The following is a 16,453-nucleotide window of genomic DNA, read 5'->3' as shown; positions in this document are numbered from 1 at the left end:
CACTACAGCTTGACTCCCTCACTGAACATCACTACAGCTTGACTCCCTCACTGAATATCACTACAGCTTGACTCCCTTATGCCTGACATGTCACTCTTAAAAAGCTTTTTACATTCACTACACTCACTTCATTCACTACACTCACTTCATTCACTACACTCACTTCATTCACTACACTCACTTCATTCACTACACTCACTTCATTCACTTCACTCACTTTATACACTACACTCACTTCATTCACTTCACTCACTTCATACACTACACTCACTTCATTCACTTCACTCACTTCATTCACTTCACTCACTTCATACACTACACTCACTTCATTCACTTCACTCACTTCATTCACTTCACTCACTTCATACACTACACTCACTTCATACACTACACTCACTTCATTCACTTCACTCACTTCATTCACTTCACTCACTTCATACACTACACTCACTTCATACACTACACTCACTTCATACACTACACTCACTTCATTCACTACACTCACTTCATTCACTACACTCACTTCATACACTACACTCACTTCATACACTACACTCACTTCATACACTACACTCACTTCATACACTACACTCACTTCATTCACTACACTCACTTCATTCACTACACTCACTTCATACACTACACTCACTTCATTCACTTCACTCACTTCATTCACTACACTCACTTCATACACTACACTCACTTCATTCACTACACTCACTTCATTCACTACACTCACTTCATACACTACACTCACTTCATTCACTACACTCACTTCATACACTACACTCACTTCATTCACTTCACTCACTTCATTCACTTCACTCACTTCATACACTACACTCACTTCATACACTACACTCACTTCATACACTACACTCACTTCATTCACTACACTCACTTCATTCACTACACTCACTTCATACACTACACTCACTTCATACACTACACTCACTTCATTCACTACACTCACTTCATTCACTACACTCACTTCATTCACTTCACTCACTTCATTCACTACACTCACTTCATACACTACACTCACTTCATTCACTACACTCACTTCATTCACTACACTCACTTCATTCACTTCACTCACTTCATTCACTACACTCACTTCATTCACTTCACTCACTTCATTCACTACACTCACTTCATTCACTACACTCACTTCATTCACTTCACTCACTTCATTCACTACACTCACTTCATACACTACACTCACTTCATTCACTACACTCACTTCATTCACTTCACTCACTTCATTCACTACACTCACTTCATTCACTACACTCACTTCATACACTACACTCACTTCATACACTTCACTCCCACACTCAGTGAATAAAGTAATTTTCCAGCTTTATATGTTCCATGTTCTTTTTTTTTTTAATTTTTTATAATTCCTTGATAATGTGAGAAATCAGAAAAAAAATAGCTTGGAATTTGATTATTGTTTCATTGGTTATTTCACATATTGTAATATCACCTGAGAGAGATCATTACGGAGAGGTAATTAGCTATTGGCACTCCTGCTGAGGCAACTACGAATACGTAGTTGCAAACATGCAGTTACATTTGTACATAATTATAAATAATCAATTACAACTAGGTAATTATAAAGCGGTAATTGCAAATAGGTAATTTCACAAACAGGCAAATCAGTTGTTTAGAAAAAAATACTTATCATAGATGTGTATGATTTCCGGAATATAGAAATGTGAGTTATGACGAGCGAGAAGCTAAGAATATATACCATCTATTACCGTAACTACAAGCAGTTCTATACATGTGATTGCACATGCACACGAGAGAAAGAGAGAAAGAAAGATTATTTTTATTATAATTAAAACTGAACGCTAAACCCACTAAGAAAGAGAGAGAAAGAACATAGACATGTGACAAAGACCTATACACCTCGACATGGGTCTTTGTCAGTAGATGATCTTTACAGTAGTGTCGGCACTACACGGACGGCACACCTTAGACCATGTAAAGGTGGAGGAGGTGATGGCTTGATGGTGGGGCCATGGTAGCAGTGATTGCTGGCTTCCCGAGTTTCAACTATGTGAGGTGATGGCTTGATGGTGGGGCCATGGTAGCAGTGATTGCTGGCTTCCCGAGTTTCAACTATGTGAGGTGATGGCATGATGGTGGGGCCATGGTAGCAGTGATTGCTGGCTTCCCGAGTTTCAACTATGTGAGATGATGGCTTGATGGTGGGGCCATGGTAGCAGTAACTGCTGGCTTCCCGAGTTTCAACTATGTGAGGTGATGGCATGATGGTGGGGCCATGGTAGCAGTGATTGCTGGCTTCCCGAGTTTCAACTATGTGAGGTGATGGCATGATGGTGGGGCCATGGTAGCAGTAACTGCTGGCTTCCCAAGTTTCAACTATGTGAGGTGATGGCATGATGGTGGGGCCATGGTAGCAGTGACTGCTGGCTTCCCGAGTTTCAACTATGTGAGGTGATGGCATCATGGTAGGGCTATGGTAGCAGTGATTGCTGGCTTCCCGAGTTTCAACTATGTGAGGTGATGGCATGATGGTAGGGCCATGGTAGCAGTAACTGCTGGCTTCCCGAGTTTCAACTATGTGAGGTGATGGCATGATGGTAGGGCCATGGTAGCAGTAACTGCTGGCTTCCCGAGTTTCAACTATGTGAGGTGATGGCATGATGGTAGGGCCATGGTAGCAGTAACTGCTGGCTTCCCGAGTTTCAACTATGTGAGGTGATGGCATGATGGTAGGGCCATGGTAGCAGTAACTGCTGGCTTCCCGAGTTTCAACTATGTGAGGTGATGGCATGATGGTAGGGCCATGGTAGCAGTAACTGCTGGCTTCCCGAGTTTCAACTATGTGAGGTGATGGCATGATGGTAGGGCCATGGTAGCAGTAACTGCTGGCTTCCCGAGTTTCAACTATGTGAGGTGATGGCATGATGGTAGGGCCATGGTAGCAGTAACTGCTGGCTTCCCGAGTTTCAACTATGTGAGGTGATGGCATGATGGTAGGGCCATGGTAGCAGTAACTGCTGGCTTCCCGAGTTTCAACTATGTGAGGTGATGGCATGATGGTAGGGCCATGGTAGCAGTAACTGCTGGCTTCCCGAGTTTCAACTATGTGAGGTGATGGCATGATGGTAGGGCCATGGTAGCAGTAACTGCTGGCTTCCCGAGTTTCAACTATGTGAGGTGATGGCATGATGGTAGGGCCATGGTAGCAGTAACTGCTGGCTTCCCGAGTTTCAACTATGTGAGGTGATGGCATGATGGTAGGGCCATGGTAGCAGTAACTGCTGGCTTCCCGAGTTTCAACTATGTGAGGTGATGGCATGATGGTAGGGCCATGGTAGCAGTAACTGCTGGCTTCCCGAGTTTCAACTATGTGAGGTGATGGCATGATGGTAGGGCCATGGTAGCAGTAACTGCTGGCTTCCCGAGTTTCAACTATGTGAGGTGATGGCATGATGGTAGGGCCATGGTAGCAGTAACTGCTGGCTTCCCGAGTTTCAACTATGTGAGGTGATGGCATGATGGTAGGGCCATGGTAGCAGTAACTGCTGGCTTCCCGAGTTTCAACTATGTGAGGTGATGGCATGATGGTAGGGCCATGGTAGCAGTAACTGCTGGCTTCCCGAGTTTCAACTATGTGAGGTGATGGCATGATGGTAGGGCCATGGTAGCAGTAACTGCTGGCTTCCCGAGTTTCAACTATGTGAGGTGATGGCATGATGGTAGGGCCATGGTAGCAGTAACTGCTGGCTTCCCGAGTTTCAACTATGTGAGGTGATGGCATGATGGTAGGGCCATGGTAGCAGTAACTGCTGGCTTCCCGAGTTTCAACTATGTGAGGTGATGGCATGATGGTAGGGCCATGGTAGCAGTAACTGCTGGCTTCCCGAGTTTCAACTATGTGAGGTGATGGCATGATGGTAGGGCCATGGTAGCAGTAACTGCTGGCTTCCCGAGTTTCAACTATGTGAGGTGATGGCATGATGGTAGGGCCATGGTAGCAGTAACTGCTGGCTTCCCGAGTTTCAACTATGTGAGGTGATGGCATGATGGTAGGGCCATGGTAGCAGTAACTGCTGGCTTCCCGAGTTTCAACTATGTGAGGTGATGGCATCATGGTGGGGCCATGGTAGCAGTAACTGCTGGCTTCCCGAGTTTCAACTATGTGAGGTGATGGCATGATGGTGGGGCCATGGTAGCAGTAACTGCTGGCTTCCCGAGTTTCAACTATGTGAGGTGATGGCATGATGGTAGGGCCATGGTAGCAGTAACTGCTGGCTTCCCGAGTTTCAACTATGTGAGGTGATGGCATGATGGTAGGGCCATGGTAGCAGTAACTGCTGGCTTCCCGAGTTTCAACTATGTGAGGTGATGGCATGATGGTAGGGCCATGGTAGCAGTAACTGCTGGCTTCCCGAGTTTCAACTATGTGAGGTGATGGCATGATGGTAGGGCCATGGTAGCAGTAACTGCTGGCTTCCCGAGTTTCAACTATGTGAGGTGATGGCATGATGGTAGGGCCATGGTAGCAGTAACTGCTGGCTTCCCGAGTTTCAACTATGTGAGGTGATGGCATGATGGTAGGGCCATGGTAGCAGTAACTGCTGGCTTCCCGAGTTTCAACTATGTGAGGTGATGGCATGATGGTAGGGCCATGGTAGCAGTAACTGCTGGCTTCCCGAGTTTCAACTATGTGAGGTGATGGCATGATGGTAGGGCCATGGTAGCAGTAACTGCTGGCTTCCCGAGTTTCAACTATGTGAGGTGATGGCATGATGGTAGGGCCATGGTAGCAGTAACTGCTGGCTTCCCGAGTTTCAACTATGTGAGGTGATGGCATGATGGTAGGGCCATGGTAGCAGTAACTGCTGGCTTCCCGAGTTTCAACTATGTGAGGTGATGGCATGATGGTAGGGCCATGGTAGCAGTAACTGCTGGCTTCCCGAGTTTCAACTATGTGAGGTGATGGCATGATGGTAGGGCCATGGTAGCAGTAACTGCTGGCTTCCCGAGTTTCAACTATGTGAGGTGATGGCATGATGGTAGGGCCATGGTAGCAGTAACTGCTGGCTTCCCGAGTTTCAACTATGTGAGGTGATGGCATGATGGTAGGGCCATGGTAGCAGTAACTGCTGGCTTCCCGAGTTTCAACTATGTGAGGTGATGGCATGATGGTAGGGCCATGGTAGCAGTAACTGCTGGCTTCCCGAGTTTCAACTATGTGAGGTGATGGCATGATGGTAGGGCCATGGTAGCAGTAACTGCTGGCTTCCCGAGTTTCAACTATGTGAGGTGATGGCATGATGGTAGGGCCATGGTAGCAGTAACTGCTGGCTTCCCGAGTTTCAACTATGTGAGGTGATGGCATCATGGTGGGGCCATGGTAGCAGTAACTGCTGGCTTCCCGAGTTTCAACTATGTGAGGTGATGGCATGATGGTGGGGCCATGGTAGCAGTAACTGCTGGCTTCCCGAGTTTCAACTATGTGAGGTGATGGCATGATGGTAGGGCCATGGTAGCAGTAACTGCTGGCTTCCCGAGTTTCAACTATGTGAGGTGATGGCATCATGGTAGGGCCATGGTAGCAGTAATTGCTGGCTTCCCGAGTTTCAACTATGTGAGGTGATGGCATGATGGTAGGGCCATGGTAGCAGTAACTGCTGGCTTCCCGAGTTTCAACTATGTGAGGTGATGGCATCATGGTAGGGCCATGGTAGCAGTAATTGCTGGCTTCCCGAGTTTCAACTATGTGAGGTGATGGCATGATGGTAGGGCCATGGTAGCAGTAACTGCTGGCTTCCCGAGTTTCAACTATGTGAGGTGATGGCATGATGGTAGGGCCATGGTAGCAGTAACTGCTGGCTTCCCGAGTTTCAACTATGTGAGGTGATGGCATGATGGTAGGGCCATGGTAGCAGTAACTGCTGGCTTCCCGAGTTTCAACTATGTGAGGTGATGGCATGATGGTAGGGCCATGGTAGCAGTAACTGCTGGCTTCCCGAGTTTCAACTATGTGAGGTGATGGCATGATGGTAGGGCCATGGTAGCAGTAACTGCTGGCTTCCCGAGTTTCAACTATGTGAGGTGATGGCATGATGGTAGGGCCATGGTAGCAGTAACTGCTGGCTTCCCGAGTTTCAACTATGTGAGGTGATGGCATGATGGTAGGGCCATGGTAGCAGTAACTGCTGGCTTCCCGAGTTTCAACTATGTGAGGTGATGGCATGATGGTAGGGCCATGGTAGCAGTAACTGCTGGCTTCCCGAGTTTCAACTATGTGAGGTGATGGCATCATGGTAGGGCCATGGTAGCAGTAATTGCTGGCTTCCCGAGTTTCAACTATGTGAGGTAAGAGATGGTAGTACTAGATCATACAAGAAATTCATACTTCTCAGTCGGATCTGTGTAAATAAGACCTGATAATGGTATATGGGGACAGGTTAGGTTTTTACCTGTTGTTAAATAGAGCATCAGAGATGCTCAAGAAGTGAGGTTCAGACTTGCTGAGATGACGTGTGTGAGAGAGCTGGCTTTTATGCTTTTCATCGTGGAGGCAACATTCCTGTCCCAGCTCGTTTGTCTTGTCAACTTTCTTCTTAAGAATCATCCATATGTATGTATGTGTGTGTGTGTGTGTGTGTGTGTGTGTGTGTGTGTGTGTGTGTTTGCCTATTCGTAATTACCTCTTGCTTCATCCTCAGTAATTTGTTCATCACATAGTTATTTATATATAAATTTCGACGCCACTTTTCAATTTACAGTTATCGTCTTTTGTTATCCCTGTTACAAGTGGTAAATCTAGTATCTTTTATGTCGTTATCATGACTCCTCTTTTCCTCCCATCCGTCAACCTGAACACATTTTTCAACCTTTTATCATAACTTCTTATTTTTTAACTTTTTGTAACTCTTCTTTGAAGTTTTTCCAGCTAATCTGTGTTTTTAAGTGTGGCCCCAAACAAGGGCTGTATGTCCCAATTTTGACTTAAAAAAAAAGGGCAGCTTAAAACAAATATTAAGTTATTTTCTGTCTATATCATGTTGGGAAAACTGTTGCATTATTCACTAGGTGCAGCCCACGAGAGTCTCGGAATTTAGCTTATACGATCTTCAGGAGATAAAATAAGAAAAGCTTCTATCTCTCTCTCTCTCTCTCTCTCTCTCTCTCTCTCTCTCTCTCTCAGGAACAGCATCGTGGCAGGAGCTGATCATGTGTGATATAACAGAACATAATTATGGCTACAAACACTGAGAAGCAGCGCTGGAAGTCACACTTCCAGCAACACGCGCCAGGCAGGTTTTTCCAGTTTCTGATCACTTACGTTTTACTGCAGTGTTTTCTTACTGTTACACTGGGTTTAAATGTTTTAAAATCAAAGACTGCATTATTTTCCACTTCCTAAGCACTATATTAGTCTCACTGAAATATTACTTTAAATAAATGCTTAGTATATATTTGTAATTATAAAAATATAAATATAATTCAAAAGGAATAACTGGAAAAATTACATTAATTTATTACTCTAACACTAGAACACAAAGAGTAATGGTAAAAACAGGTCGAAAGCTGCAGTAAAAAGCTCTGTTCCCCATTTTTTGTCTCATCCTCATATCCGACATAGAGAGATACATCATGGCACAGAATCATTCTTTGCCGGGAATATTATAATCTGTATGGGAGTGGCATTCATTTTTGAACAGATATAAACCAAGTCTGAGTGGGCCACAGAAGATAATATGATGTTCAATGAAGTCAAATTTCGGGTAATCACTTATGGAGAAATGAGGGGATAAAAACTAGAATGGGTTATTAAAATCAAATTCTCATTAATGAGAAACTACAGTGAAGGATTTAGAAGAGATAATTTCGAAGAATTTCAATTTCAAGTTATCACAGTATTATCAAAACTGCTAGGAAAATAATAGGAAGAATAACGAGAACCTTCAAGACAAGAGATGCTAAGCCAGCAAGAATCCTCTTTAACTCACTTGTCTTCTCTAAGCTGCAATATTGCTGAACACTAATAACCCCTCATAAGGTAGGCGAAATTGCAGATTTAGCACGCACAAGTGCAGAGAAACTTCACTGCTTGTATAAATTCAGCCATGCACCTAAGTTACTAGGAATACTTGAAGTCCCTCGACCTATACTCCTTGGAAAGTAGGCGACAAAGGTACATAATTTACACCAGAAAAATCGTAGAAGGAATGGTCCTATACTCCTTGGAATGTAGGGTACAGAGATACACAATTTGCACCAGGAAAGTCCTAGAGGGACTGGTCCTGAATCTGCACACAGAAACTTGATAAGTTCCTCAAATTAGTTCCTGAGCATCCGGGCTGTGGTTCGTTGGTTGGATTACGTTCTGCCAGCAATAGCACCATGGTTGATTAGGTCCTGGCCCACCAGGAAGCCAGGTCAGGGACCTGATCGCGGAGGAGGTAAAGCATGGGAACCTGAAGGTCAGTGTGATGTAATCGACTATTGTTTGCCAGGGAGTTTATTATCTTAAACTTCATGTAACACGCAAGGAGAGTGAACTATACTGAGAAAAATGTTTGTTTAGAAAAAGCAGTACATATACCACTGCAAAATTACTGAATAAAACCCAGAACTGAGTTTGAGATGAGAGGCAGATAACATAAAGTATATTAAACACGTAGTGAAATTGAGAATCAAACCTCCACCACCACCTTGCTCCGAATGACTTAAACTGGTTTATCACCTTACAAAAAGTAATATAAATATGCATCAACTGATTACATCACCTTCAATCTGTACAGTAGTGTTAAAAAACCACTGGTTGGCGAGACACCTACATTAAGATATTCAGTTGCTGCACATGTCGGTATTATATTCCATTGAGGTTTTAATATAATTAGATTACGCGACTGTTAATACTTGATGGATAACTGAGGTTTCTTCTCCTGAATAACCCACACCTGTCAGAATCATTTCCAAAGTGTTATACCCTAATTCTTCACTGGCAAACATTAAAATAGTCTGTTGCCATATAGTTACTGTGTAGTTACATACATACCAGACTTCTGCTCCGATATGTAACTACACAGTAGTAGGAGAATTCTCACAGACAGAGAGCACAGATCACTCCCACCCCGTCCATCACCCCCAAGAACATGACAGCAGAAAGTGCGGAAGTCTTGCCCTCCCCAACACCTAATGTAGGTATAACTACCACTCCTTCCTCCTCCCTCACCTGCGTTGTCATTTTTCCCCTCCCATACCTCACGCCCCCACTCCTCTCTCCACGCCCATCCACTAATTTTCTCCCAACATCCCCACCACTCGTGCCCTCCCACATTCACCATTCGCCTATCTCCGTCTACTCACTTGTTATCCTGCATCCTGCAGTGACACACATTTGTATCTCAACCCCCGTCCAGCTTTCTCTCTTCCTCCCTCCCCCTCATTCTCCTTACTCCGTCCCTCTCTCCCTCTTTCCCTTCTGAGCATTCTCTACCTTCCAAGTCACAAATAACTCAGTAATTATCATGAGGGGAGACTTTTATGCACGACATATGGATTCAGAAGACAAATTGATGGCATTTTCTAAATACCATGAAGAAAACATTTCGTTCTTTAGTTTCGCCTCAGAAAATATTACCAACCTTACAGAGGGTAGACTGACAATATCATATAATCGAGTTAGCTAGTGCAACCACTCCGGCCCTGGAGAGATGAACCCCGTCCCTTGCATACATGTCATATTTGCCGTGGAATTTGTTCCAGTTGTCAGTGAATGGGACTGCAAGTTCCTTGCAGGACCTGTCATCGAAGTGTATAAGTTGATGATGGCACAAACAAAGGTGATATTAAAAATGAGGGTGTCGAACAAGGTAAGAACCAGACGTAATGGATTTAAGTTGGATAAATTTAGATTTAGAAAGGAGATAGGCAAGTACTGGTTTCCGAACAGAGTTATGAATGAAAGTTAAGACACATGTGCAACATCTGGATATCTTTATTGTAGTAGACGTTTCGCCATCCAGTGGCTTTATCAATACAGATTCTAGGACATAATAGGAAGACAGTAGAACTATATACAAAAGATGAGGTAATCAGTCCCTCGGCCTTGGAGTTAGTGTTCACAGCATCGTGGTGGAGGAGAGTCTGGAGCAAAGGCAAGAAGACTGGCGCTTTTTATAGGCGTCAGTGAATGGGACGGGCAGCAGACGAGGTCAGTCACTGGTAGGCGGGATTCCCCAGTGGAAGTAGGTCCTTCCCAAAGAGATGGGTTAGTTGCAGCAGCCGTGAAGAAGGTCTTGTAGATGTCCTCTGAACCAAGATTCCATGATGTTGCAGTGTCTGACAAGTTGTGCAAAGAAAGGTATAAAATACCGACAATATGAAAGTTAAGACACATGTGCAACATCTGGATATCTTTATTGTAGTAGACGTTTCGCCATCCAGTGGCTTTATCAATACAGATTCTAGGACATAATAGGAAGACAGTAGAACTATATACAAAAGATGAGGTAATCAGTCCCTCGGCCTTGGAGTTAGTGTTCACAGCATCGTGGTGGAGGAGAGTCTGGAGCAAAGGCAAGAAGACTGGCGCTTTTTATAGGCGTCAGTGAATGGGACGGGCAGCAGACGAGGTCAGTCACTGGTAGGCGGGATTCCCCAGTGGAAGTAGGTCCTTCCCAAAGAGATGGGTTAGTTGCAGCAGCCGTGAAGAAGGTCTTGTAGATGTCCTCTGAACCAAGATTCCATGATGTTGCAGTGTCTGACAAGTTGTGCAAAGAAAGGTATAAAATACCGACAATATGAAAGTTAAGACACATGTGCAACATCTGGATATCTTTATTGTAGTAGACGTTTCGCCATCCAGTGGCTTTATCAATACAGATTCTAGGACATAATAGGAAGACAGTAGAACTATATACAAAAGATGAGGTAATCAGTCCCTCGGCCTTGGAGTTAGTGTTCACAGCATCGTGGTGGAGGAGAGTCTGGAGCAAAGGCAAGAAGACTGGCGCTTTTTATAGGCGTCAGTGAATGGGACGGGCAGCAGACGAGGTCAGTCACTGGTAGGCGGGATTCCCCAGTGGAAGTAGGTCCTTCCCAAAGAGATGGGTTAGTTGCAGCAGCCGTGAAGAAGGTCTTGTAGATGTCCTCTGAACCAAGATTCCATGATGTTGCAGTGTCTGACAAGTTGTGCAAAGAAAGGTATAAAATACCCGTCCCATTCACTGACGCCTATAAAAAGCGCCAGTCTTCTTGCCTTTGCTCCAGACTCTCCTCCACCACGATGCTGTGAACACTAACTCCAAGGCCGAGGGACTGATTACCTCATCTTTTGTATATAGTTCTACTGTCTTCCTATTATGTCCTAGAATCTGTATTGATAAAGCCACTGGATGGCGAAACGTCTACTACAATAAAGATATCCAGATGTTGCACATGTGTCTTAACTTTCATATTGTCGGTATTTTATACCTTTCTTTGCACAACTTGTCAGACACTGCAACATCATGGAATCTTGGTTCAGAGGACATCTACAAGACCTTCTTCACGGCTGCTGCAACTAACCCATCTCTTTGGGAAGGACCTACTTCCACTGGGGAATCCCGCCTACCAGTGACTGACCTCGTCTGCTGCCCGTCCCATTCACTGACGCCTATAAAAAGCGCCAGTCTTCTTGCCTTTGCTCCAGACTCTCCTCCACCACGATGCTGTGAACACTAACTCCAAGGCCGAGGGACTGATTACCTCATCTTTTGTATATAGTTCTACTGTCTTCCTATTATGTCCTAGAATCTGTATTGATAAAGCCACTGGATGGCGAAACGTCTACTACAATAAAGATATCCAGATGTTGCACATGTGTCTTAACTTTCATATTGTCGGTATTTTATACCTTTCTTTGCACAACTTGTCAGACACTGCAACATCATGGAATCTTGGTTCAGAGGACATCTACAAGACCTTCTTCACGGCTGCTGCAACTAACCCATCTCTTTGGGAAGGACCTACTTCCACTGGGGAATCCCGCCTACCAGTGACTGACCTCGTCTGCTGCCCGTCCCATTCACTGACGCCTATAAAAAGCGCCAGTCTTCTTGCCTTTGCTCCAGACTCTCCTCCACCACGATGCTGTGAACACTAACTCCAAGGCCGAGGGACTGATTACCTCATCTTTTGTATATAGTTCTACTGTCTTCCTATTATGTCCTAGAATCTGTATTGATAAAGCCACTGGATGGCGAAACGTCTACTACAATAAAGATATCCAGATGTTGCACATGTGTCTTAACTTTCATATTGTCGGTATTTTATACCTTTCTTTGCACAACTTGTCAGACACTGCAACATCATGGAATCTTGGTTCAGAGGACATCTACAAGACCTTCTTCACGGCTGCTGCAACTAACCCATCTCTTTGGGAAGGACCTACTTCCACTGGGGAATCCCGCCTACCAGTGACTGACCTCGTCTGCTGCCCGTCCCATTCACTGACGCCTATAAAAAGCGCCAGTCTTCTTGCCTTTGCTCCAGACTCTCCTCCACCACGATGCTGTGAACACTAACTCCAAGGCCGAGGGACTGATTACCTCATCTTTTGTATATAGTTCTACTGTCTTCCTATTATGTCCTAGAATCTGTATTGATAAAGCCACTGGATGGCGAAACGTCTACTACAATAAAGATATCCAGATGTTGCACATGTGTCTTAACTTTCATATTGTCGGTATTTTATACCTTTCTTTGCACAGAGTTATGAATGCGTGGAACAATCGTTCGAGTAGGGTGATCGAGGCTAGGACCTTGGGTGGCTTTAAAAAGAGATTGGACAAATATATAAGTGGGAGGGGCTGGGTTTGATTGGTGTCGTGGGTATGGGAGTAAACTGTTAGGCAAGACACATATGCAACAGTTAGACAACTTTATTCCGAAACGTTTCGCCTACACAGTAGGCTTCTTCAGTCGAATACAGAAAGTAGGCAGGAACAGTAGAGATGTGAAGACGATGTAATCAGTCCATCACCCTTAAAGTCGTAGAATTTGAGGTTGTCAGTCCCTCGGCCTGGAGAAGTTCAGTTCCTGACTATGGAACTGAACTTCTCCAGGCCGAGGGACTGACAACCTCAAATTCTACGACTTTAAGGGTGATGGACTGATTACATCGTCTTCACATCTCTACTGTTCCTGCCTACTTTCTGTATTCGACTGAAGAAGCCTACTGTGTAGGCGAAACGTTTCGGAATAAAGTTGTCTAACTGTTGCATATGTGTCTTGCCTAACAACCTGTCGGTATTGTATACCATTTTGATGTTCATGGGAGTAAACTATTGGGTAGCTTTGGGTAGTGGTGGTTTTGATAAGGACCTGCCTTGTATGGGCCAGTAGGCCTTCTGCAGTGTTCCTCCATTCTTATGTTCTTATATGCCATGGACTTGCTGACACTGTGGCTTGTGGATATATTGTACATGAACTGGTCAGCGACCACTTTGATTTCAAAACGCATTCAAAATAGAAGCGTCACCATCCCTTGAAACCCTGCACATGCAGTACAGCCATAAAATCTGCCATAAAATCAACCATTCCTCTCAAATTCTTTGGAGATTTCAGCAAATGTTTCTACATTTAAGGTATTTAGATTAGGTTAAATTATAATTTTTTTTAATTAAAAAAATTGCGAATAACATACTACAAAGGCAATAAACGAAATATTGCATAGAGGCGATAAAAATTCCAAAGAGCAAACAAAACACGGGAGTCCACCAAATATATTTCACAATACACAGTATGATTATCACTGTTTACAGTGAATTATCACAACTAATGGATAAATCAAACTTGCTTTACTTAAAAAAAAAAACTGAAAGGGCACACCACTGACTCACGTCTTCCAGAGAAATAAAAAAAAATGCAAAATAACTGACTATAAATTTCTCAAAGCTCACCATGAGTTCCGGAAATTAAAAAAAAAAAAAAATCGGCCAGTATTAAGAGCAGATGTTGCGAGGCATCAACCATGCAACTTCAACATCCCAAATATGATCCAAATTCAAAGATTTCGAAGCTGGAACTAATTCTGTTTATACGTCTCTCACCCACGTATGTTGACAAGCTGCTTGACCAATATGCTGTATGGCCCTTGTGAGTTTAGAGCTTAATTATGATTGTAATAATAATAATAGAGATGTAGATAGCACTTAGAAACCCCTTTTATCTGCAAAACTACATTAACAATCCACTTCACTAGGGGAAGAAGACATAACCAACAACCACTGGTGAGTAGATAATGGAAGCAGCAGTGATCCGTCGCCGAAAATACTGAGAAAAACAATGGAATGTTTAGTTGACCTCACGAAGATGAGTAGAATTGGGGCCGATGTTGGCGTTTGGTAAGTCCTCGACATAATAAACACTGTTTACTTATGATTGGGTACGTGTTTGTACGTGTATGTACGCGTGTGTACGCAGTTAGTGTTGCACTAAAGGGGATGATTGGTAGATGAGTTGTCAATTTTTTAATGTAATGTTAGTTCGCTCTGTTTTAGCTAAGAACCTGGCACTAAGTATGCTAGGGAAAATTGTCATTACTGATCATTCCCTCTGACTAATAGTACGAAAAATAATCGTTTGATACGAGTAGATTTTATTTTTATAGTGAATTTCTCTCTCTCTCTCTCTCTCTCTCTCTCTCTCTCTCTCTCTCTCTCTCTCTCTCTCTCTCTCTCTCTCTCTCTCTCTCTCTCTCTCTCTCTATCTATCTCTCTCTCTCTCTCTCTCTCTCTCTCTCTCTCTCTCTCTCTCTCTCTCTCTCTCTCTCTCTCTCTCTCTCTCTCTCTCTCTCTCTCTCTCTCTTTCTGACTCCAACGATCATTATGTTTGTGTAATCATAATTATTGGCTATTATATTCTAAACAAAAGAATGACAAGGGTGTATATAAATGCTATAATTAATGAGACCGAATATATCTGATATATCTGCACTGTCTGGTAAGACAGATGATGGAAGCTACCAGATTGCATCCACTATCGCGGGAATATCACTAATTATACCTAGTGAAACAAACCATACCACGGGCGGGGATAGAACCCGCGATCAGAGAGTCTCAAAACTCCAGACTAGTGACATAGGTACAGTGGAACACTGCTGATGGCTCACTGACCCACGCCAGGTAGTCGTCCCCTGCCCATCCCCCACACACTGGCGCACCAGACCAACCCGTTGTTATACCTTCCCAAAGACACCTTCAATAACATTGAATGACTGATATTTGAGTTATTATATTCGTGGTGAAGCACTCAGTCCCTAGGCAACAAGCAATGTCTGGAAACTGGGGGTCTGCTGTTATAAGATCCTTCTGTCAACTATCTAGACAGAATAAGAGGTAACTAGGATATAGCAATCTTTCTAGGCAGATAATCTCTGTATTAGTCTTAGGAATTTCTTTGTATCACATTCATTTCCTCGGATCAAGGCACCGCATCCTTGAGGGGATTGACCTGTAGAGCGACAACACCGTCTTTCAGATTTTTCCGCAACACAAATGATCAAGTTTCTCTGATTGTTTCTTGTAAGCTTTCCAAACCCATCTACACTAGCGGGTCATCAGCTCACACGAACCTGTTCGTTAAGACACAATAGACGAAAATTCACAGGTGCTTCAACAGGTCATTTAGCAAGGCCTTCCTATGATAATATACCTGAAGGCCTTCCTATGATAGTATACCTGAAGGCCTTCCTATGATAATATATCTGAAGGCCTTCCTATGATGGTACACCTGAAGGCCTTCCTATGACAGTATACCTGAAGGCATTCCTATGATAGTATACCTGAAGGCCTTCCTATGATAATATACCTGAAGGCCTTCCTATGATAATATATCTGAAGGCCTTCCTATGATAATATATCTGAAGGCCTTCCTATGATAGTACACCTGAAGGCCTTCCTATGACAGTATACCTGAAGGCATTCCTATGATAATATACCTGAAGGCATTCCTATGATAGTATACCTGAAGGCCTTCCTATGATAATATATCTGAAGGCCTTCCTATGATAGTACACCTGAAGGCCTTCCTATGACAGTATACCTGAAGGCCTTCCTATGATAATATACCTGAAGGCCTTCCTATGATAGTACACCTGAAGGCCTTCCTATGACAGTATACCTGAAGGCATTCCTATGATAGTACACCTGAAGGCCTTCCTATGATAGTATACCTGAAGGCCTTCCTATGACAGTATACCTGAAGGCCTTCCTATGATAATATACCTGAAGGCCTTCCTATGATAGTACACCTGAAGGCCTTCCTATGACAGTATACCTGAAGGCATTCCTATGATAGTACACCTGAAGGCCTTCCTATGATAGTATACCTGAAGGCCTTCCTATGACAGTATACCTGAAGGCCTTCCTATGATAATATACCTGAAGGCCTTCCTATGATAGTACACCTG

General features: G+C 43.8%; 1 protein-coding gene across 2 annotated transcripts in view; it reads left to right on the top strand.

Moving 5' to 3' along the window:
• Positions 1–16,453, top strand: part of LOC128689022 (D-beta-hydroxybutyrate dehydrogenase, mitochondrial-like) — a 199,000-nt gene that overhangs the window by 101,688 nt on the left and 80,859 nt on the right. The window lies entirely within an intron of this gene.

This window comes from Cherax quadricarinatus, chromosome 21 (assembly GCF_038502225.1).
Source record: "Cherax quadricarinatus isolate ZL_2023a chromosome 21, ASM3850222v1, whole genome shotgun sequence".
NCBI classification, from domain to species: domain Eukaryota; kingdom Metazoa; phylum Arthropoda; class Malacostraca; order Decapoda; family Parastacidae; genus Cherax; species Cherax quadricarinatus.
Note: the sequence above shows the minus strand (reverse complement) of the source record. Positions and strands in the feature narration are given on the sequence as shown.